General features: G+C 35.0%; 1 long non-coding RNA gene across 2 annotated transcripts in view; it reads right to left on the minus strand.

Annotated features, from left to right (window-relative positions):
• The window catches only part of LOC110008366 (uncharacterized), a 102,954-nt gene that overhangs the window by 19,803 nt on the left and 57,189 nt on the right, over nucleotides 1–25,962 (minus strand). The window contains exons 10-11 of one of the 2 annotated variants that reach the window (XR_016045866.1): nucleotides 23,018–23,159; nucleotides 10,183–15,340 (exon numbers count right to left, since the gene is read on the minus strand). This is a non-coding gene — a long non-coding RNA (uncharacterized LOC110008366). Of the gene's footprint in view, nucleotides 1–9,894; nucleotides 15,341–23,017; nucleotides 23,160–25,962 lie in introns of those variants that run through there. The other variant, XR_016045869.1, reaches the window with a different exon arrangement.

A 25,962-nucleotide genomic window follows, 5' to 3' on the forward strand; every position in this document is an offset into this window, starting at 1 on the left:
TACAACACCGGTTAGGAGGTTTGATTTGGTTAAAGTGGAAGGCTCTGAAAGGCAAAAGAAGGCCCAAAAGCACAAGAATATAAGTAGTGAGAAAAGATATAGTGATTTTTGGTCTTACTGAGGTATGGCCCTAGATAGAGAAGAATGGAGGAACAATTCATGTAGCCGACCCCAAATAATTGGGATAAGTCTTGGGTGATGAACGAAAAGAGACATTGACCCTATTAGAAACTTGAATTATCGTCTTTTATTAAAAGAGAGCAAAGAGGGGATATACAATTGAGAATATCAAGTGCAATAAGGGTAAAACTGATATAAGGAGAAATTCAATCTTCTAACCACAAACATGTTCACAAAAAACAAAAAAGGAATTTTTTTTTTCCCTTCAACATGCCACAAATCCCAAGACAATAATCCAATCTTCACGTGGACCATTTTTTGATGGCATAACGTTTCACCCAGAGGTTTGTTCGGGGTGATCCAAAGCTTAATAGAAGATCTCTTCACCATTATCTCTATCGATTTTTGTAAACCAGATGTTTGGGGTTTTAAATCGTTGTTGAAAGCCTAGTGGAGCAATTAGTGAACGATTTTATTTTAACAGTGTGTTAGGTTTCTTTCTCTTCGTTGTAGAGTCCTCGAAACCTACGATAGGGAACCTAGGCAATCTTTTTGAAAGATTAAATTTACGAGAAGATTTAGGCATAAAATATTAGAAAAATCAGAGTAGTCAGATCACCTCTAAATATAAAAGGATCAATGAGATTCTCACCTATAGCTCGGTCAACTAGAACCAAGAATTTGAGATAGCACTGTCGTACTATCGACTCTAGAAATTTGATGTTTTTTTCCTTGTTTTCCAAGTGCACTGAGTTTCATAATCTTGTGTAAGAGTCTAGAAAGATTCTTCCATGTTTTGTCAATAGTCTACTCTCCTGAAACTATAAAGGAACTAGTTACCTAATTTTAAAATAATCTAGAGGATAATGAATTTTAAGGAAATAAGGATAGTTTGAGTCCCAAAGCCAAGTCAAATAAGGAGAGATTCAATCCTCTCTAAATAGACATAAAAGCCTATAACCAAATCAAATGAACTTGAGTAATTAAATTTGGGTTTTAAATAAGGTGAGAGGCCATATTTAGAGGAAAGATTGTGCAACACATTCTCCAAATAGTATGAATCCTACCTAGGATGGGGAGTCTCCCTAAAGGTTAGGGCCCCCCTTTTCCTTTTAGTGGAGACGTTCCTTAGAACCCTATCTTGTGACTAAAGTGGCCCCCTCCAAGCCTATGTCCCTTCATTTTCCCATCTGTGAGGCATCTCCCCATCTAAGATTCCCCAAAACCAAATTCATCATCAATTCAAGTTCTAAAATCTTTAACTGCACCTCTCCATATAATAGATAAACTAGCTCAATAGTCACCCTTGCCATATACCTACCCTCATAACCACAAATTTAAGTTAAACAAATGCTATTGGGACCAAACGATACACCTCAGTGGGGCACACTAGTTGGAGCAGATGAATCGGGCATGGAAATATCACCTCTATGACATGTAAGATTGAGTTGGCTTCATCGAGAGGAGATTGCCACCCATGTGATGTACTGCGAGTGCAAAGCCAACAACTGAACTCATGTTTCAGAGCTTTTAGCATGGGCCTGCTTATTGCTTAAATGTTTCCAAGCCCATTGATCGTCCATTACACCTCTTTGATGTAACAATACCAGAAAAGGTATATTGAGAAGACCAAAACCCGGAGTTCATCACTTCAAAAAATTGTAACTCAATCTTAAAGATATATAATTCTTGTCAATGTTTTCTGAGTCATGATGCCTCTTGTAGACATCTCATTGATCACGTTTTGTGGACATTGAAAAATACCATCACTGTGATGAAAGTGCGCAACACTATCGATCATAAACACAACTGAGGAAAACTCCTCTCTTAGGATGCAAGAAAAACTCTAAAATTTGAGGCTCACTCTTGAATTTTGTGGTGTCGAAATGCAAATAAGAAGTTCCTTAGGCTTAGGGTTTTGAGGGGTAGATGAAAAGGGACAGATTTGGTTCCTCTATCAAGGTCATCAACTCAGCTTCAATTCTCTCATTGAGAATGATTTCATTAGCCCTTTGATGAGCATATCCTATGGAGAACTCACTGGCTAGGAGTTCAAAGGTAATTACCACGATGATTTTAGTGTGAACCTCACATGGCACCCTAGATTTAGGTAAAACTCTAAGAGGAAAATCATCATCATCACCAACCTCCTCATTACTTCCTCTAGGGACCGAGAAACAAGTTAACTCTAATATTTTGTGAACACTCCTTTATATCCACCCCAATCTTCATCAAGGACAAGAGCATCTACAAAATCCTCCCCAAGGGTAGGATCTTCTTTTTTATCCTCTTTAACAATTAGATCACCATTAGGTTTATGATTGCCCACCTTTTGCTCAACACTCAAATCTTCATTATGATATACATCAAATATTGGTGGAGATTCCCATTTGATGAGTTGCTAGTTTTGGAAAATATTTGAAAGAAAATAAAATTTCTTCACAATTGTCCTGGGATTGAATTCCATAACACCCACTCAAATCATTATCAATTTTGCATCTAGGTCAATGACATTATGCATTGAATTTTTGACTATGATCAAGCCATGAATCTAACATGTCTAACACCAATGTGGGCTACGACTCATGTTGCTCACCATAGAAACCCCTACATGATGGTCTTATCGCCATAGACCTTATCTCGAATTGACCATGCCTATGTTGAAACTGAGCACGCATCAACAAGGCTACTATCTCTTTCATATCATTTGCCTTTCAGCCAACCAATCATACATAAGCAAAACTATCAACCCCTTTAGATTATTCACCTTTTCGACCAATCATTTGAAGGTGTCTATAGATACCAAGTTCAAGTGACACAACATAAAATTTCTCTTCATTTCAATACAACATCATTGGATTACATCAAATTTTACATCTTTATATACAATTCCAGCCACTAAACTTGGGGACTGAAATACACTTTTAAAAAAAAAAAAAATTCTAATTGGTCCATTGCCATAGTCCATGACACAATATACATCAACAAGATTGATTAAGCACTTGATCATACACATGGTCTCAAAAATACGACAATATACAAATACATTGCAAAATTAAACATATAACCTTTGAATTACATCATACAATTTAAATTCAAGCTCCTTTCTCCATTAAATACAAGTATTGTGTGTGTGCATAGAATTTGATCACGGGAAGCCGATTATAGAGCGCATTATGCTCGGTTTACAGCCTTGGGTCTTAGCTATGTGCCATGGGAGGACTTCTGATGGGCATAATCTCATAAGCCAATAGCAACATCATATAGGAATAGCCTTTAAGTATTATATCATCTACACTTTCATGACACATTCTAACTATATGGGAGGGCCTAACAAAATGGATTCAAAACCGCAGGAAATAAAAAGGGAAATTGAGGCACAAATCACTCTCAATTGGGTAAGAAATTCAATAGCACGAGCATGAAAAGTTGAACATAAATTTTCCTTTGAAAATCTCACCAAAATAGACAACTAAGAGAGTGAATCAATTGACTGATTTAGATCAAAATTTCTAGGAAAAATTCAGCCAATAAAACCTCATGAAAACACTATAAATAATCTCTCATAAGTTGGATCAATGAATTAGGAATTCAATCATCAGCCTCAAGGGACTATATAAGCTCAAGATCTCATGAATAACATATGAACAATGTTTTGAGACTCGGCCAAGGCCAATTGGACTCGGCCAAGTTACTCGCCCTCGCCCTAAGGGCAAGGCAAGTTAATCCGAATAGGCTGGATCAATTTCTAGATAGTACATATATAACTTTATATCACTTGTATGTTACGAATGCATGAATGGCGTATTGGATAACATTTGCTTTCTTTTTATAGTGATAGGGGTAAGGCACTTTTTTTTTTTTTTTTTTTGGGTTAAAATTTTTGGAAATTATATATAATGTCACTTGTATGTCATAAATACATGAATAGCATATTGGATAGCATATGTGCGTGCTTTAAAGTGACTGGGGTTTGATTCCCCCCAAGGACACTCTTTTTTTTTTAAAGGTTTAAAGAGGCTGAAATATATATATATATATATATAAAGGAAAACACTACAAAACCCCCATAGGTGAAGTTCTACAGTACTTCACCTACGGCTTTATCATCGTTCAAAGTTTATCACAATGTCATGAATGTCTGATAGTGTTTGAATTTTAATTTTTGTTTTTACAAATCATTATAATTTGAAATTTTGTAGTTGTGTGCGCCTTAGTGAGATGCACATGAATAAAATATAAAACAAATATTTGAATGATAAAAATTACACATAATACCCCTATAAAATTTTACAGGTAATTTCATCATTTTATTTTGTCTATAATTTTTTTAATATTTTATTTTGGTGGAACTTGGTCATATGTACATACGTCCCAAATTTTAGATAAATCCGATCAGTACAATAATTATACAAATTCAAATACTACAGGACAGCTGCGACCGTGTGATGAACTTTGAATGGTGATGAGGTGTAGGTGAATTACTGGAGAACTTCTCTTATAGGCATTTTATATATATATATATATATATATATATATATATATGAAAAAGTCTTAAAAATGCCTATAGGCAACATGCTACAGTGTTTTGCCCTTGATGGTTTTGCTTAAAAACCACCACGGACCAACGGAGAGGTCTCCCCATATTTTTTTGCTTCAAGCTTTGAATGATGGTCAAGCTGTAGGTGAAGTACTGTAGAACTTCACCTAGTGGCGTTTTGTAGTGCTACAGTGTTTTGCTCCTGTCACCTAAAAACCGTCACGGACCGACAGGAGTTGTGGCTGTCCCGCCCCATATTTTTTTGCTTCAAACTTTGAACGATGATAAAGCCGTAGGTGAAGTACTGTAGAACTACACCTATAGGCGTTTTGTAGTGTTTTCCCTTTTATATATATATATATATATATATATATATATATATATATATATATATATATATATATATATATATATATATATATATATATAATGGGAATTGAACCCATGAGCTCTTAAACGTACAAAGGCAACCCCAGTAGTATGATATCCAATGCCTAATGCTAAAGTTACAAAGGTTAAACATATTGGCTTTTAAAACTACTTTTGTACGCAGAGCAAAATGAATATCAATACGACCCTCAAAGACTTATGCTAAAGTAAGGTAGGTTATAATATTTATTATCTCTATTGTTCCATTTTTTTGTTTTCTTTATTTTTTTTAAAAAAAGTGAACACGACTTGGGTGAGTTACTTAGACTCGAGCGAGTTACTCGAACTCGGCCGAGAAACTCGCCGCGGCTAAAGCCTGTGTACCTTGGCTGAGTCATGTTTCAAAACACTGCATATGAAAATAAATCATCATGGAAAATGCTGGGATTAGCCCACTAGCTCATATGAACAAATGAGCCCAACGGCCCAGATTGAATCTGGGCTGATCTGACGGTCACGACCTCATTTCGTGTTTGAATTTTACTTTTTTTTTTACATATCCAAATCACTTGAAATTTTGGGCGTGCATTCTTCTCATCAAGACACACCTAATAAAAATATAAAAAAAAAGTTTTCATGAAAAACAAAATGACCAAAATACCCCTAAAACTTTTCGACGGTGTTTTGGTCAATTTATTTCATGTAAAATATTTTTTTGATAGTTTTAAAAGATTCAACTATTTTTTATGAAGACAATCCTAAAGTTTCAAGTGATTTGGATTTGTAGAAAAAAATTAAAATTCAAACACTACGTGACATCTATGATTGTCAGATCGGCCCAAATTCAATCTGAGTCGTTGGGCTCATATGTTCAAATGAGCTAGTGGGCTAATCCCAACTTTTGTCAATCTTCATATCTTGTTGTAATTGTGGATTTCTAGACATCAAGAGTCTTCAAGAAAAGGCTTAAGGATGATCTCTTCAAGAAATTAAACATCCATGGAGCTAGGGTTTTAACTAGACTTGAGATCAAGCTCATGGTGCTTCAATGGAAGTTTCTCTCACTAGATCTTCACATCTCTCTTATTTTTTCTCACTAAGATGTTTCTCTCATGAATAAAAGGAAGAAGAAAACAAAGAGGGGTGTGGTACTCTCAAAAGGAGAGATTCTCTCACCAGAACACAAAGAGATGAGGAAAGAAAGTAAAGGAAGGGCATACCGTATAGTTTATGAAGAGAGAGAGAGAATCATGACAGATGAGGGCATCCCACATTTTTTGAGGCCTATTCTCTCTCTCTCTCTCTCTCTCTCTCTCTCGAAACTCTAATATGGAAGAGAAGAGAGAAAGTAAAAAATGAGAGGCATGCCCCTTAGAGAGAGAGAGAAACTTTAAATTGCATGTAAAATGAGAGATTGAGTGGGTATTTATAGCATTGAATGTAGAGTTGCTTTAGATGTGCTGTAATCTTAGCCATTGAAGTTCAATATCCATGGTTAAAAAGAGAGGCTTGAACCTAGCCCACCATCCACGATCGTGTCATCTTGATGTGCAGTATGGATTTCCCCCATGGTCCCACATGGACACTCATTGGCTATTTGGGTATCCTCGTGTGGCTCCCTGGGGACTTGTCCTTAATCATCCTTTTGTAAAAGTAATTCTGAAAAATAATTTTTCCTGTTCGAAAAAATTCAGAAAAAATCTCTAAAAATTCTCAAAAAACTTTTTAAATATTTCCCTTCAAAATAAACCATTTTCACAATGTTCAAAAACGTTTTCAAGGGAAATTAGGATCATATGGAGTTCAATTAGGAATCAGAGTACTCCACTTGGCTGGACCCAGAATCCAATGCCGCCTTCTTGGTTTGCCATTGTGCACAATCAGGGTTCATGATATAGCCTACCAAAGTCAAACCAATGAATGACCTTAAAATCCCAAGTACTAGTGGATTTTAGGTGCACCCTCAAGAAGACATGAATACACAAGGTGCGAGGCTTACTCTCTTGACATATGTGCATACCTCTTCTCAGTGGATACTTGAAAGAGTCGTCTTTCCCATGTTTTGTGATTGTTTATGCACATACTATAAGAAGGTTCTTAGAGTCAGGGATTTAGGCCAATGCCTTCTGTTGGGCCTAACCTTCCCATACAGGGCTAATTATCAAGCTCATATCATCGTACACGTAAAATCACATCGCCCTGGTGCATTCATCCTGTCATGAGGTCCAATGTAGCTCAATAATATTAACAATAACCGACCCTAACTAGAGACAACCCTGAAACCTCTCGGTGCCTCTCATATATACACTAATCCTCCTCATGACTGTCCCAGGGTTTCCATAAATCTTGGTCCCAATGTGCCAAGATCCTAGTGTCACGTCACTCTTTTCACTCCCACTGTGATCAAGAGCTAAGCATGTCAATGTTACAAGGCCTTGAAAGACCATAACTCCAACAGTCTCCCACTTGGCCTTTTGAGGCCGCCTTAATCACATGAAGCATCATAATGCAAATCGATCCATATTGTGCAATAACAATCATGGCGATTCAATCGAACCACAAGGATCTACAACGGCCATACTGATCCAACAATCATAACGATTCATAACGACCATGCCCATCATATATTAGCATATCACATAAGATCCACATTGTGCCATATTCATCACATAAAACAAACCATGAATAGTTCGTATATCATCTTTCCATATCATACTCATGCCAATGCTTTGTATGATAACCATGCACATGTAATGCCTCATCATGAAAGTCACATTCTCCTCAAATCTATGTCATGCACGTATCCATCATTCCTTTTTGGTCTCAATCTCATATATTCTCATGCCTCTCTATCTTTTCTTAAGCAAACTTTCATACACATGCAGATTTCTATATGAACAATCATGTTTATCTTCACAAACCCAAAAATTCTCATATAAAAATACATATGCTCATGATATCATGCTCATGCCAAGTGTCGAAGCATCACATGCTTGTACTCTTATAAATGTTCACACAAATGCATATGCAAATGCCCATTCTCATATTCTCTTTCTCATGCATTGTTCTCGAACCTCCCTTAGTCATGGACCGGTACTAAAACAAGACCTTGTCCATTTAAGACTAAGTGTGGGATTTAGGCTTGGATTTTCACCTATGGGGCATTGGTTCTTAGGGCCATACATTTTTTCTCATAATTCAATTCCTTTAATTTCTCATGAATAACATACTCAGTTTCCATGGGTAGTAGATGTCATCGTGGACCGATTATATGAATCCTAGCTCCATAATCAAAGAGGTTCACCCGATACAAACCTATCGGAAACCGGCCAACCAAGTACATTTAAGCTTTGGAACATCTTAGACAATCAAGTTTTTTTATATGTCATTATTGACAGTTTGATTTAAATTAACCAATTATATCATTTGCCCACCAAAGATATGTCCCATAGGTTGTCACTACAATTGTGACGTGCCCACGATATGAGGAGTTCTCATATCACATGGCTATATCATAATCTACACAAAAATATGCACCTATATAAGGTCTTGCATGCTAATCTAAAAATTCCCAAATAATTTATAAATGCCTCCACTGAGGGGTGTACAAGCTCCATTTTCAGAGACCAATAAAGGCTACCCAGTGGATCACCTATGTTAAAATAAACAAGAACAAGTCCATAAGAGCATGAGAAACGAATATTTTGGAGGATTCTATGCATCGGTCCCATATAATCATCCATTGAAAATCAAGAGTCTAACATAGAAATGCCCAACAATTTTCACAAGTGGCAGCTTTTTTCAAGTGACTCATGTTTTTCAATGTCGCACAATATTAAAGGCACAAATACTTATAGTGAAGCGAAAGAAACGGCTCAAGGGTTTCATGGAAAGATCAATGCCAAACAAGATGCCAAAAACTCTATTTGTCTCTATCAGAAAACATTCTCATATAATGCCCTCTTCTAAAAATTCATGTGAAATGGGTTGAGATAAATGTTTCCAAATTCGAGACCAAGTTTTCCCTCTTCAAAATAGTTTCACCATTTGACTCATCGTAAATACTCCCACTCAACTTAACAAAGTTGTTTATCCAAAAGTCTTAGGAAAAGATTTTTGAAATACAAACTCTTTTAATCCATCTTTTAAAACACTTCAAATAACTTAAAGAAAACTGTTTTAGTTTTCCCTCGATAATTGGTTACTATAAGATACTCCACTAACTTATGACTCACATAGTCATGGCATAATGCCAAAGAAGCCCCTTCGAGGGTCTATCCATGATAACAATGATGTGGAGTATATCTTAGTCATTGCCCTTGTTGAAAAACAACACAATGGGAAAAATAAACTCATTAGGGCAAGATCCTTTTCCTTTGATTTCTCATATTCTCTTGTGCTCATACACTTGAGATTAAGAGAGTTTTGTTTATAAAAATAAAATTTTCAAAACACTGATCTTTCCACCATGGGTCTCAATTATTTCAATTCCATTTGGTATGAATGTTGCCTTTCCAAATGGTAAAACCATGCAACGTTTATGGAAAAATTTTATCTCGTGCATAAAACCTTTCTATAACCAATGAGCCTTATATGCCATAAATCACCACAATCCTCAAATAATCTCACAAATACCTATGCAATGTGTCGGAACCTTAGCATCACAAACTATCCACAATAATAGAACACAAACCCTTGACTTCATTATTTTGGCATCTTAGAAAGCACAAAAGAATAAGATGAGGCACAAATCACCAAAAGGACTATCAATTACATGATGCAAACAATACATTTGGAATCCATCTCATAATCTCTCATGTCACAAATAGCCCATATAAAAGAACTATTCCACATTCCACACAATATTCACATAATTCACATGGTTAGTACATTTGCTATTTACTTGAATTGTGCATATTCAATTCTTTAGTACATGAATAACAGATCTTGCATCAAGACACCCATCCCTTGTGTCATCTTCTCATACAAAGGGAGTACACAAGTCCTTGCTTTCCAAGTAATAATCACCATACATAGGCCAAGATAATCAACCAAGCATTAACCATAAGAAAACATGAAGTCAAGTTTGTTTATCGTAAAAGAATGAACACTCAAAATAGTAAAATCATGCATAGTAAGGTCAGAAATTGTACCTTGCCGTTTTTTAGCGACCATCTTGTGGAGGGCCATGCTTTTGCTCTCGATCCATGATTTTCTTTCATTTTGTCTTTCCTAATTCATAATTGTGCTCATGTTCCAATCCATCTTTATGTGTCTTTGGCCTTGTTGAGAACATCATCGAACACTTTCTGGATGTAACTCGGATCTTGACCAAGACTTAGATCTCGGGTATCAAACTTTGTACATGAAATACAGTGGGGTTTATTCATTGATCTAATACACTCTATGGAGTCTCATGACGACTAACGACTAATGCTCCATATTTAGATTGCACTAGAATCTATGATACCCTTATCCACTTACACTTAGGATGTCACTTGCTCAGTTTTCTGATTTTCTAGGTTGGGCACCATTTAATCCTAGGTTCATATCTTAAGGACTACCCAACATTTACTCATATGATTTTTTCGTACTTAAAGTAGACTAAAAACGAGGCAAATAATGTTCAGGGTTCAATACAAAATTCCTAACCGAAAGGACACAAACAACTTGTAACTCAGAGGTTTAATTTTAGTATCGTGTAACAAAAAATACAAGTTGATATAACTCTGATAGAATAGCCATATCTTTAAAAATATTTGGTATTTTTTGATAAAATAGTCATATTTTTATATGAAACTAGACATAATTCCACAAAAGAACAACATATCCCAAACTCAAGATTAGACGTTTTGATAGCTCAAAAACTCCATGCACAAAATTGCAAAGTTCCTAAAAAATCTGTTCACGGATCTGGCACACTCATTATAATTGTCAATAACGTTCAAATTATCATTGATGTTATCATGGTATCTTTTCTACATGAAAGTAATTTCAAAAACACAAAATATCACCAAAGATCATCATATTGTTTAAAGAAAATAAGCCCCTATCACTATGTCAAAAATAGTGATTAGATCTGGCAATTTCTAGCCATGATCTTTATACCATTAGAACTATCATCCCTCAAAACCTTGGAAAAATAACTATGGCTACCATGCTCAAGAACTTATGCACTTCCTAAATAAAAATTTGGGCCAATTCAAAACCGTGGGAAAAAAATGGGGCAAAATGAGGCACAAATCACTCTCAATTTGGTGAGAAATTCAATAACATGAGCATGAAAATTAGGACATAAATTTTCCTTTCAAACTCTCAAGAAAATACGCAACTAGAGAGTGAATCAATTGACTAATTTATGTCAAAATTTGCAGGAAAAATCTCTTCAAGAAATTACATCAATGGAGCTAGGGTTTTCTCTAGACTTGAGATCAAGCTCCATGGTGCTTCAATGAAGGTTTCTCTCACTAGATCTTCACATATCTTTTATTTTCTCTCACTAAGATGTTTCTCTCATGAATAAAAGGAAGAAGAGAACAAGGAGGGGCATGCTACTCTCTCACTAGATCTTCACATCTTCCTTTACTGGCTTTCTCTCCTAATCCATTGTTTCATGAGCCATATTCTTATTCTCAGGGATCTAACCTCTAATACTAACGTATAGCTATGAATGAGGAAATTGCAGCTTTAGAGGCAAATCACACTTGGGATTTTATCCCATTGCCCACAGAAAAGCATGCCATTGGTAGTAAATGAGTTTATAAAGTCAAGTTTCGAGCTGATGGCACTCTTGATCGGCACAAGGCCTGATTAATTGCTTAGGGTTATGCTCAGGAGCATAGCATCGATTATGAAGAAACTTTTGCTCCAGTTGCTAATATGACAACAACTCGTACTTTTATTGCACTCGCTTCTATTCGTTAGTGGCCATATGGTAGATGGATGTCAAAAATGCATTCCATAATGGCGAACTTCAAGAGGAAGTTTACATGCGTCAACCAAATGGGTTTGTTTCTTAAGATAAGTCATTGGTTTGTCGACTTCGTAAAGCACTTTATTGTCTCAAACATGCTCCCAGTGAGTGGTTTGAGCGTTTTTGGGCTGTCATTCTTGCAACTGGCTTCACTCAAAGTACATGTTTATTCGTCCCACAAAGAATGGAATTTGTATTATTTTATTATATATTGATGATAGTCTTATCTTGTGCAATGATTTCACTTCCATCAAGGATGTGAAGCTATGATTGCAAGAAGAATTTCAAATGAAAGGTCTTGGGGAAGTATCTTATTTTCTTGGCCTTGAGATCTCTCGCTCTAAACATGGTATTTACATCCATTAACATAAATATGCACTTATTCTTGTTTCCAGTGCCCGCTTGAATGATGCGAAGGTCGTTGATACACCCATGGAACTCAATGTTAAACTTTCTATACATGTTGGAGATCCTCTTCTTGAGCCTACGATGTATCGCAAACTCGTCAGCTCCCTCATCTATCTTACTATAACTCGCCCAGATATTGCATATGCAGTCCATGTTGTGAGCCAATTTATTTCAGATCCTCGATGACCACATCTATCAATAGTTCGTCAAATTTTACACTATGTTTGAGGCACTTCCATTCCTGGCTTATTCTTTGACTCTACATCCTCTTTAGATCTCAGTCAATATGCATATGCAGATGCAGATTGGGCAGGTGATCCAGACACTTGCCGTTCTACTACAGGATATTGTGTGTTTCTTAGATCATCATTAATATCATGGAAGAGCAAAAAACATGACACTTGTTTGCAAGTTAAGCACTGAAGCTGAGTATCGTGCTATATACTCTGTTGCTAGTGAGATTGTTTGGGTTTGTGCTCTTCTCAATGAGTTTGATATCTCTATTTCAAATCCCACATGTTTATATGCAGAAAACCAATGTGCAATTAAGATTGCATCTAATCTAGTTTTTAATGAGTGAACGAAGCATATTAACATAGATTGTCATTATGTTCGTGATAGCTATCTTGATGGTACATTATCTCTCCCTTATGTTTCTTTTAATGTACAAACGACTGATATTTTCACCAAATTTGTTACTCGGAGCCACAATGATTTTCTAATGAAAAAGCTAATACTTTCCTCATGTCCGCATCAGCTTGAAGGGGGTAATAATGTGTATACAAAAATAAGATGTATAATTTTCAGTTGTCCTTTATTTTCATTGTATATTTATGTAGGGATAATGTGGTCTACATTAAATATGTATTTGTATATAAACCATTTTAGGGTTTCATTATTTGTTAATGAGAATTAATCAAGATAGTTTCTCTCTCTAGACTATTCTTGAGCTCTGCATCTTCTCTAAATCTAACAATTCTCGCACTAGAACACAAAACCATGTGGAGAGAAAACGAGTAAAGGAAGGGAGACATGATCCCACACTTTTTTAGGCTTATTCTCTCTTTAGATAATTTAATATGGAAGTGAGAGAATTAAAACTACAAGGGCATGCCCATTAGATAGAGAAAGAAACTTTCAATTGTGTAAAACGATAGATTAAGGGGGAGTTTATAGTGTTGAGTGTAGAGATGCTTTATATGTGATGCAATCATGACCATTGAAGTCCAACATCCATGGCTATAAAAAGAGGTTTGATCTTAGCTTACCATCCACTATCATGCCATCTTGATGGGTATTATAGATTTAATACCCATGTCCTTCATTTTTAATAAACATAATTCACTCCAATTTTCCTTGTATGAAATTACCTTTGTTCTTTTCATATAATTGAACTTAAATTTAAGTTGGAGGGTATACCCTTAAATTAATTTGACAAAAATTCCAACAAAAAAATCAAAGTTGAAACTTCCCTCCCTTTTATAAGAGCACGTGCGGCTAATCAAATCATGTCACATAAGTTAGGTAGTTAAGTGCACTATTGCCACATACCCTTAGGGTTTCTATTTTTAATTTCAAACCCTATGCCCCTTCTAAAAGGGTTCACACATGCACAAACCACTTTCCTTGCCCATTTAACATGTGCCAAAATTAAATTTTTAATTTTCAAAATAGCACAAAATCCAATATTACAAAATGCCCCGCATCATAACAAATTACACACTGACCAAAATGGTCACCATGGAGAATGACATCATCCTGACATCATCACCATGTGGGGCTGATGTGGAGGCTCCCATGGCACCACATGGGTACCCATTGGCTATTGGGTGTCCGGTGTGGGTCACTGGGGGTCTATCCTAAATTGTTCTTTTGTAAAAGTAATTTTAGAAATGACTTTTTCTAATGCGAAAAAATCCAGAAAAATCTCCCAAAATCCTTTTAATCATCTTCAATCAAAATAAATAATTTTCACAATGTTTAAAAACATTTTCAAGGTAAATTAGGATCATATGGAGTTGAATTAGGAATCTGAGTACTCCTCTCAGCTAGAATTAAAAGTCACATTCTCGGTATGATTCAACAAACTCATGATCCATACTGTATAAGCAAATGCTCATGATCTAACTTATCAAAGTCAAACCAATGAGTCACCCTGAATCCCCAAATAATATTGGATATCAGGTGCACCCCCTAGAGGACATTCACACAGATGGTGTGGGGATTCTTCTAACGGCAAATGTGCATACTATTTCTAAGTGGATCCCTAGAAGAGTCGTCTTTCTCATCCTTTGCAACTATTTATGCACATGATATGAGGAGATTTTAAGAGTAAGAGATTTAGGCCAATGCCCTCAATTGGACCTAACCTTGCCATACAGGGTTAATCTTCTACCACATATCACCATACGCAAAAAATCACATCACTATGGCCCTGACTAATTGAGCTCAATAATAATAACAATAACTGACCCTGACTAGGGGCAACCCTGAAACCTCTTGGTGCCTCATATATATATATATATATATATATATCAATCCTCCACATGACTGTCCAAGGGTTTTCATAACTCTTGGTCCCAATGCGTCAAGATCCTAGAGTCATGTCGCTATTTTTATTCATTGTAATCAAGAGCAATAACACGTCCGTTTTATAAGTCATTCAAAAGCCATAACTCCAACACCAATCTAGATCATGAGCACCATACATATGGCCACATCTACTACAACAACCAGCCATGGAAATCAACGTGTAACTCACAACCTTGGCTTCGATACCAAATGGTGCAAAGCCAACACTGAAAAAAGGAGAGATCTTAGACCAATTCAGCAACAATAACCCGTCCATCTTGGTTCATCGATAAGCGGAAAGCTTCCAAGAGCACAGTGAAGGATAGGAAAGAAGTGACTTTCAGCCCTATATCATACCACTACATGTAGTAAAGGAAATTTTCTTTAGTCAAATAATTAACTACGTCAGTTACAACAATATATATATATATATATATATATATATATATATATATATATATATATATATATATATATCGGTTATGTTAGGGTACACACACTATAGAATAATTTATAATTGTACTCAACAAATTTTGGATACTTATATATCTTGTTTTGTGCATGAAGCACTTTTTTAGTGAGGGTATTTTTGGTCATTAGGAGGGGTGTGACATCATCCACATGGGGTGTGATGTCACTCATATAGAGTACTCTAGTGGCATTTAATGTTCCATATGCGTGATGTCACACCCCATGTGGAAGATATCACACCCTTCCTAATGACCAAGAAAACCATTAGAAAGAAATACTCCATGTACAAAACAAAGGTATATAAGTGTCCAAAATTTGTTGAGTATAATTATAAAATGTTTTATACTGGAGTGATTTCATGCAACGATTGTATGGTAATATAATGAAACAATCTTCAAAAACTATGTTAGTGCTATTTGTTTGACTCAGATTTTTAAATATACACTACTTTAATTCTAATGAACAATCACACAAAGAAAAATTTCAAAACACAACCTAGGAAATATTTTTTTAGCCAAGTTAACGTAGGTCGTCCATTTTGGTGAGATGTTTAGATCTGGGCATTCGAACCATCTTCTATTTCCTTTCAAAAATTTTTAGATAACTTTATTGTCATTAGATTTGCAATGTCAAATAATAAATAATTGATTTTGAACTTATAAAATCCTAGATCTTGAAATTCACCAAATGGACGGCTTATATTCATTGTTGGAGGGGACTCATTTTGACCATATAGGGTGCATATTTAATTTCATTTTTATTTTTGGATTGATTATTGAGATGAAGAGCGTGTGTATACAAAATTTTGGGTTATACAAATACCCCAAATATGGTTTTCTAAAAGTGTAGTTTCATTATATTATAATGACATTATGACATGAAATATATATATATATATATATATATATATATATATATATATATATATATATATAAATATGGGATTAGCCCACTAACTCATTTGAACATATGAGCCTAACAGCTAAGATTGAATTTGGGCCGATCTAACAATCACAGATGTCCGATAGTGCTTGAATTTTATTGTTATTTTAATAAATTCAAATCACTTGAAATTTTAGGTATGTGTTCTCCTCATCAAGGCGCAAGTAATAAAAATATAAAAAAAAATTATTTGTCCCAAATAAATGACTAAAGTACCCCTTAAAAAGTTTCGAGGGCTATTTTGGTCAATTTATTTCATGTAAAATATTTGTTTTATATTTTTCAAAGATTCAGCTATTCTTGATAAAAACACGCCTAAATTTTCAAGTGATTTGGATGTGTAAAAAAATAAATAAAATTCAAATACTACCGAATATCTGTGATCGTCAGATCGGCCCAGATTCAATCTGGGCCGTTGGGCTCATATGTTCGTCAGAGCTAGTAGGTTAATCCCAACATTTTACAATATATATATATATATATATATATATATATATATATATATATATATATATATATATATATATATATATATATATATATATATATATATTAATGCTAGGGTACTATATAATAGAAACGATCAAAATTTAGATGAATATAAAAATGCTAAGAAAAATGTTAAACAAATAGTAAGTAAAGTTAAAATTCAGGCATGTGATACTCTATATAATAAAGTGAAACAAGAGAAGGTGAAAAAGAAATCTTCCAATTAGTAAAAATAAGAGAGAAAAAGTATAGGAATCTATACCATATTAAATGCATTAAGAATGATGTTCAAATGGTCTTGATGAAGGATGACGAGGTCAACAAAAGGTTGAGAGGTTATTTTAAAAAATTATTAAATGACGAACACAATGGGAACATAGCGGTAGAGAGAACTATTGATACAAATGAGGGTGGATGTCATAGATACATTCGTAGGATTAAGATATCGAAAGTAAAAAAAGCTTTACAAATGATGAAGAAACGAAAGGCTTTAGGACTAGATGGTAGCCCAATAGAGGTTTGGAAGTACATGGAGGAGATTGGCATTGACTAGCTGACGAAGATGTTCAACAAGGTGTTGAGAACAAAGAAAATGCTAGAAGAATAAAGAAAAAGTATGTTGGTACCTATTTACAAGAACAAAGGAGACATTGTGCGATGATCGAGGGATCAAGCTCATAAGCCATATTATGAAGCTCTGGGAGAGAGTGATTGCAACAACTAAGACATGAAACGAGTGTATCTAAATACCAATTTGGTTTTATGCCAGAAAGGTTGACAACTGAGGCTATTTTCCTACTTAGGCAACTGATTGAGAAGTTTAAAGCGAACGAAAAAGACCTCCACATGGTCTTTATTGATTTATATAAAACTTATAATAGAGTGCCTCAAGATTTGATTTGGCTGGTACTAAAAATAAAAGAGTCTCTATACATTACACTGACCTGGTGAGATATATGTATGATGGAGCGCTAACTAGTGTACAAACAACTAGTGGAGAGAGGACAGAGTTTTAAGTGATAATAGATCTACATCAAGGATCAGCATTGAGCCTATACCTCTTTGTCTTAGTTATAGGCGACTTAACTAGGCACCTACCGGATGAAGAACCATGGTGCATGTTGTTTGCAAATGACATAATTTTAATCGATAAGACCAGAAAAAGAGTCAATACAAAATTAGAACTTTGGAGGGATGCTTTAGAATCCAAAGGTTTTAAAATTAGCCAGACTAAGGCAAAGTATATAGAATGCAAGTTTAGAAATAGTAGGAGCATGGACGAGGAAGTATTTAAGATTGAAGCTAGGAAATACAAAAAAGACCACACTTTCGATACATTGGGTCGATAATCCAGAAAAATGGAGATATTAAGGAAGATATACATTTAATTGGAGTTGCGCAGGCGAAATGGAGATGTACAACTAGAATTTTATGTGATTGCAACATACCAATGAAATTGAAGGGCAAGTTCTATAAAATAACTGTGAGACCAGCTTTGCTCTATGGGGCGGAATGTTGGACGGACAAAAAACAAAATACTCAAAAAAAGAGTATAGCGGAGATGAGGATGTTGAGATAGAAGAGTGACAAGACAAGAAGGGATAAAATTCGAAATGAATCCATTCAAGAGAATTTAGGTGTGGCACCAATAGGTAATAAGGTGAGACAGAGTAACTAAAGTGAGCTGGCCATGTGTGGCGTTGACCAAGTACAACACCTGTTAGGAGGTGCGAGTTAGTTTGGAAGGACTAAAAAGGGTAAGGTGTAGGCCGAAAAGGATGCGATTGGAAGTAGTTCGAAAAGATATGGGGACTTATGCCCTTACTGAAGGTATGCCTTTAATAGAGTAGAATGGCAGATCAGAATTCGCATAACCGACCCCAATTAATTGGGACAAGGCTATTATGATGATGATGATGATGATGATATTTATGCTGGGGTACTCATATATATGAGTATTCCTTTAATGTACTCAACTTTTTGGGACAATCATATACCCTTGTTTTGTAATATAGAATTTTTTAGTAAGGGTACCTTTTGTAATTAGGAGGGGTATGATAGATATTTTTTATTAGTGGTTAGTAAGCAATTATTGCTCAATGTGGGTGATGTCATGATGATGTCACCCTCGACTACAAACAATAAATGTTCTTTCTATCAAGAATTTCAATTTTACCCCTATTTAATTATATAAAATACCCTAGGCAAAAATATTACAACTTAATGAAATATGGGTATTGAGTATCAAAAAATGTTTAGTACTTTAAGTATATATATATATATATATATATATATATATATATATATATATATATATATATATATATATATATATATATATATATATATATATATATATATATATATATATATATATATACACACACACACACGCCCACTTGCAAGTCCCCATTGAGGAAACCAATTTCACATGTATTGGAACTTTATATCATCAACTCTTTAACTCATGGGAACTCGAAACAATATTATTCTACTAAAACTTGTTATTATATGGAGACTTTGTAGCACTTTATTCTACCATTGACTTTATAGTACTTTATTCCAAAATATCCAACTTAACAAGTTGTATAATTCCAAAAACATCCCTACTTCAAATTAAAAAATAAAGACTTTTCTAGCCAATGACTTGATGACATTTGCAATTTTGCATCATTTAACCTTCACTAATGCCTTTAATTCTATACCCTCACCTTACCAACCCTACCCCATAGACCTAGTCTGAACTCTACCGCCTTTAGGCACCCTTCTATCCAATCCCAGTTAATAAAGGAGACCTTAATCTAGTGTAAACCCTACCCACTTTGGCTAGAATAAGAATAAGAAATTTTTTTAACGAATTAGCCTGGGTAGGATCTCCTACACGTTTGGAAGAAAGAAGCACACAGGTCTTCTTGGAAATTTGGTGCATGGTGGAGTGTACATCCCAGCCTCTGCTACAATATAGCCCATATTACCCAGATAAATTAATTTGGATTTCCCAATTTCACCAACAGGGTAGAGGCATTTTTTTCATTTTATTTTTGCATATTTTGCTATTTTTTTTGTAAAAAATCTACCCAAAATTTCAGCTTAAAGGGATTTCTAAAAGATTATTGTTTATGCTTGGTTTTAAGGCAAATGACACTTCGACCTTCCGACCTTGACCTTGAAATTAAATGGTCACTCCGAGGTAGTTTAAGACAATCCATTGAATTACGGTCTACAAGAGAGATCGATCTGAGGACCGCTCTCTTGTGGACCATCAGCTTTCTGAAAGACATCTACAAATAAGAGGGGATGGATTTGGAAAATGTTTTCAAAAAAGGCCAAAACAATATGGATTAATGACAGAAGAAACCTAGACAAAATGCAATTATAGCAAAGTGAAATACAGGGAAAGAAAGGGAAAGATAAACTCAAGCTGGACCGCTATGCTTGGCCCGACACCCGAAGTCGGTTGCCAGTTCAAGATCGAATTTAGCGCATCGACTTCTTCCAATTCTCTAGAATCGGCCGGGTGGGATAGATTGCATTAGTGTTGGGTCTAAGCGATATAAAATTATGGCTAAATATGGATTAGGTTCTTAGGAGGAGTTTAGCTTTTAGAGAGCATTGACATTATTGACATTAGGGTCTTGAGGATACTTGGGTTAAGATATGAGTTCAAGGTCTCTAAGAGTTCAAAGGGGAGTGTCAGGTGCGGCAGAGTTTCGCCTAAGGGTCCTAAAACTCAAGGCAAATGTTCCTATGTATAAGAAATTGCTCCTTCAACACTGCCAGAAAATTTTCTTTCAATCAGGACCATTAATCTTCTGAGCTATAGCCAGTAACACCCGGGTTGGTACCTCTAACATTGATATCTTGCGGTATGCAATTATTTCAAAATTGTGTTAATAGTGCGTCTGCTGAAATTTAATCGTTTTGACAGGTGCAATATGTTTCAATATTTATTGAAAACATTGTTCTGGAGCGCACATGTTACCAACACTTAATACATATATTTGGTGGTATGCAATGTTTACCAACACAACCAAACTCTCTCAGGCCATAACTTCTAAACCATAAATTGTATTTGAGCAATTCTTGAATTATTTGAAAGCTTACAACCTCTACTTCTAGACCTAAAATGCAGATATGGGGAGGGTCTATAGGGCTTGGGATTTCAGGTGCTGGTTTTTTGGGTTATGGGTATCAAAGCTGCATACGGGTTGGTTTCAAAGGTACGAGGTGGATCTAAAGCCACATGGTTTAGGGAGGTAACTAGTTCAATGTCCCGACAGTACCAAGGCCTTTAGTTTCACGGAATCCCTTCTACTGGGTATAGGGTGTCTACAATTACAAATCTTTTGATTTACCCAAATTGAATCTATGTTGCCAAGCCTATTATTCAATAGGATGGCTAGCTAATTTTATATGTTTCTTCTCTCTTTCTCTCTCTCTCACCTCCCCTTGCTCCACATCGCCCCTCTGATATATATATATATATATATATATATATATATATATATAGAAAACACTACAAAATGCCTATAGGTGAAGTTCTATAGTACTGCACCTACGGCTTTATCACCATTCAAAGTTTATCATACAGTCCCAGATGTCTGATAGTGTTTGAATTTTAATATTTTTTTTACAAATCATGATGATCTAAAATTTTGTAGATGTGTGCGCCTGACTGAGATGTACATGAATAAAATATAAAACAAATAATTTGAATGATAAAAATTATACAAAAGACCCCTATAAAGTTTCCGGGGTAATTTCATTATTTTATTTTATGACTATTATTTTATTAATATTTTATTTTGCCGCGATTTGGTCATTTGTACAGACGCTCCAAATTTTAGACAAATTTGATTAGTATAATACTTATAAAAATTCAAATACTACCAAACAACTGTGACCGTGTGATGAACTTTGGACTGTGATGAGGTGTAGAAATACTGTAGAACATCACCTATAGGAGTTTTGTAGATGCTTCATATATATATAGATATATATATATATATATATATATATATATATATATATATATATATATATATATATATATATATATATTCTTTTATTTGTTTTAATGTTAACACCCAATGAAATCCTATAAACTACATAAAGAAAAGGTTGTGAACTGCCAAAATTACTTCAGTTGCCCCTTTCCTTGTGACATTTCTATTGAATGAGTGATAATATTTTTGCCATTAGAAAGAGTAGTGTTGACATTTGCACTAAAAGATAAAAGGTATGTTTTTCATCTCAACAAATAGCATATTTGAAATATTCACTAAAAGACAAGGGCATTTATATTAATAAAGTACCTAAACCTTCACTCCACAATTACCCTTGTCTTTCAATGAAAATATCGACAATAGTCTTTCTAATAACAAAAATGCTCTTACTCATTTTATAAGCATTGAGTAACTAAGAGGGCAACTGTGATACTTTAACAGTTCATACCCTTTTAAAATATAACATATAAGATTTTATAGTGTGTTAACAATAGAAAAATCCACACACACACACACATACACAAGGTTATTACACTCATATGCATTATATAATAAATCTAACAACTTGGCCACAAAGTGTGACATTTTCTTTTTCAGATTTTGAGCTAGTTAATGGGAACCCCTAGCCCCACGATTTCACGTCCGACAGCCAAGGCTGATTGGGCCTCCTTGTAACAGGGGTAAAAGGTCTTACTGTCCCCCCCTCCCCCCCCCCCCCGCCCTCTCTTCTCATTCTCGCTATAATATATATATTGAATCTTGGTAATTTATATTCTCGGTAGACATGATTTCTCTTTCTTACTAAGGGTTATAAATTAATTAAATCTCTCAATAATTAATACTCAAATGGAGTTGCTTCAAAATCTAAAAAAATTTAATTGATCCTAAAGTTTGATGAAGAGCTCTTTTAAATTTTAGGAATTGTTTTAAAAACTGCCAAACTTGCTAGCTAATGATTTCTTGGAAGGAGGTAAATGTAAAATTTTAGTTAATCAGGCCCCATTATAATACAAGAGCAAACTGGAATTCTAGTTGCCTAAAATGCCAATTAAATGAATAATTTATCAAATGGAAAACATTAGATCAGGAAAGGGAAAATCTGAATGTAGAGAAAGGGAAGGAAGTTACCCATCAAACTACCAAGGAAAGCCACCTAGAGCACACTATGCTTCAGAAGGTCAATGCCTTTGAATGCATCACCTTAACACCTTTAAGCCAATGCAACTTCACCACTCTTAGCACTTGGGAAAAGGTCATTCTAGATGGATCCCTGCTCATAAAGAAAAGCACATAAAAAATCTTAATTGATCTTGGTAATGGGGTCAGCTAGCAGTTCATCTTTTTAGGGTATTTTAATGTGTACAATCATTATAAATTAATACCTGTTGATCACTCCCAATGAATTTATGGATGACAAGATAGAAGTTGGGTAAGAGTTATTTGATGCGATGGATAAGAATAGTGGAGTGAGAATATGGAAAATATAGAAGATCAATTGCAAGGATTCAGGAACTTGAATCCACTTGGATCACATCAAAACAAATAGAAGTGCGGAGATGGTCAACAACACGTTGTGCACATCATCACAAAAGAATATGCCGACACATGTTACCCTATATACCCATTAAAGTAAGACGGGTATGGGGTTGCAAAGGATATGATTTCCTGAATATCAGGTTCCTTTTTAATTAAACGGGTCAATACTTCATGAAATGGAGATGTCAGATGTTAGCCAGAATAGCCATCTGTAGTCATCTGCGTAATGCCTATTTGAACTTAAATTGATGTTTTTAAGTCGTCCATATTGATGCATAACCTAAAAGTTCATTTTGATGGAAAACAAGAATCACTGGACTATTTCTTTCTGGAGATAAAGAACTACATTGAGAATTGCCGGATTGGAAGAGGAAGTTCCATATTTAGGGCACTGCTTAGATGAGTGGGACAATACTAGTACAAACATCTAGAAAACAAGATCTTGTGATCCACATGTTAGGTCATCCCATATACAGATATGCAGTCATTTTGAGGAAACAAAATGATCTATCATCTACCCATTCTCTTAAAAGCATGTTCTTTGGTTTTCTTGTACCTCAGTGCAATAGGATAGAGCTCCAATGTCAAGATCTATCATCTACTTTCCATACAATTTTGCTGGCAGTACTAACCACTATTGTTAGTTTAACTATTGAGTCTGCTTTCACTTTTTTAAAGGAAGCAAATCAGTTCGAACCTTTAGCTAAGTGACAAGCCACAAGGCTCCCTTTTTCCTGAAAAAAAAAATCTCTATAAAAAGTAGAGAACGAAAAATATTTGCATTTTTTTTGTCAAAAAGGCTAAGAAGGTTGAAGAAGCATTCCACTAACAAGGACCAAAAAAAAATTAAAATTAAAGGCTAAATTTTATTAATCTTAACTGCATTTTGGTGAAGAGCCCAAAGTTGAAGAATATGGTAGCACTGTCGTACTATGGACTCAAGAAATTTGATGTTTTTTTCCATGATTTGCAAGTGCACTGAGTTTCATAATCTTGTGCAAGAGTCTAGAAAGATTCTTCCATGTTTTGTCAATAGTCTACTCTCCTGAAACTATAAAGGAACTAGTTACCTAATTTTAAAATAATCCAGAGGATAATGAATTTTTAGGAAATAAGGATAGTTTGAGTCCCAAAGCCAAGTCAAATAAGGAGAGATTCATTCCTCTTTAAATAGACATAAAAGCCTATAACCAAATCAAATGAACTTGACTAATTAAATTTGGGTTTTGAATAAGGTGAGAGGCCATATTTAGAGGAAAGATTGTGCAACACATTCTCCAAATAGTATGAATCCTACCTAGGATGGGGAGTCTCCCTAAAGGTTAGGGCCCCTCTTTTCCTTTTAGTGGAGACGTTCCTTAGAACCCTATCTTGTGACTAAAGTGGCCCCCCTGCAAGCCTATATCCCTTCATTTTCCTATCTGTGAGGCATCTCCCCATCTAAAATTCCCCAAAACCAAATTCATCATCAATTCAAGTTCTAAAATCTTTAACCGCTCCTCTCCATATAATAGATAAATCCATATAATAGATAAACTAGCTCAATAGTCACCCTTGCCATATACCTACCCTCATAACCATCAAATTTAAGTTAAACAAATGCTATTGGGACCAAACGATACACCCCAATGGGGCACACTAGTTGGACCAGATGAATGGGGCAGGTTTGTGGTTGGACCGATCAAAAAGATTAAAGAAAATTCATAAAAATACAAATGATCTGAGAAAAAGAAAAAAAGGAAACAAATATAGAAAAAACATAAAATTCTTGAAAATTATCATTTGGAACTAATATTACTAGACCGGTCAAAAAATATAGTAAAAATACAAAAAAAATGTAGTAAAAACCGAGCCAAAATTTCTAGTTCACACAGTTTAACTGATGTCAACCACTCAACTTTGACCATTTCTAAAGCCTTGAAATACCGGTATAGGGTAATAGTTCACCAATTCTCATTCCAAACAGGCCAATCTAGCTTGGTCTCAAGAACACTTGTCTAAAACCTAGGCGCTAATTCAACCTTAGAATCCATCTCATAATCATCATATCTTGGTGTTCAACTAAATTCCAGCAGCTAGACCTAGATAATGACCAAAATATCCCTAACAAAATGCGAAACTGATTATACTACCCTTTTGCTTTATTCCCCATAAATTAAAATCAGTGTGCGTGCAACCTCCATGCACCTAAGTTCCTATGTCGCAAGTCCCCACTCGTACAACCGAATTCCTATGCATAGGAACTCTACATCATTGACTATTTGACTCATGGGAACTCAAAATAACATTACTTTTCTTTGACTCGTTCACTACATGGGGACTCCAACACTTTATTCTACCCTTGACTTTAGAATTCAAACCAAAAAATCCATGAATGAAAAATTACAAAAGGATAATAGATCCTATAATAAAGACTTGTTCCAATTAATGGCTTGCTCCTATTTGCATCACACTCCCCGGGTTGGAAAAGAACTCGGCCGCAAGTTTTGGAAATTTTGTTAGAAGGCTTTTCCTCTAATTGATGGTGAAGTCCTATC

The sequence above is a fragment of the Amborella trichopoda genome, chromosome 12 (assembly GCF_054954075.1).
Source record: "Amborella trichopoda isolate Santa Cruz 75 chromosome 12, AtrichopodaSantaCruz75HAP2 v2.0, whole genome shotgun sequence".
In the NCBI taxonomy this organism is placed as follows: domain Eukaryota; kingdom Viridiplantae; phylum Streptophyta; class Magnoliopsida; order Amborellales; family Amborellaceae; genus Amborella; species Amborella trichopoda.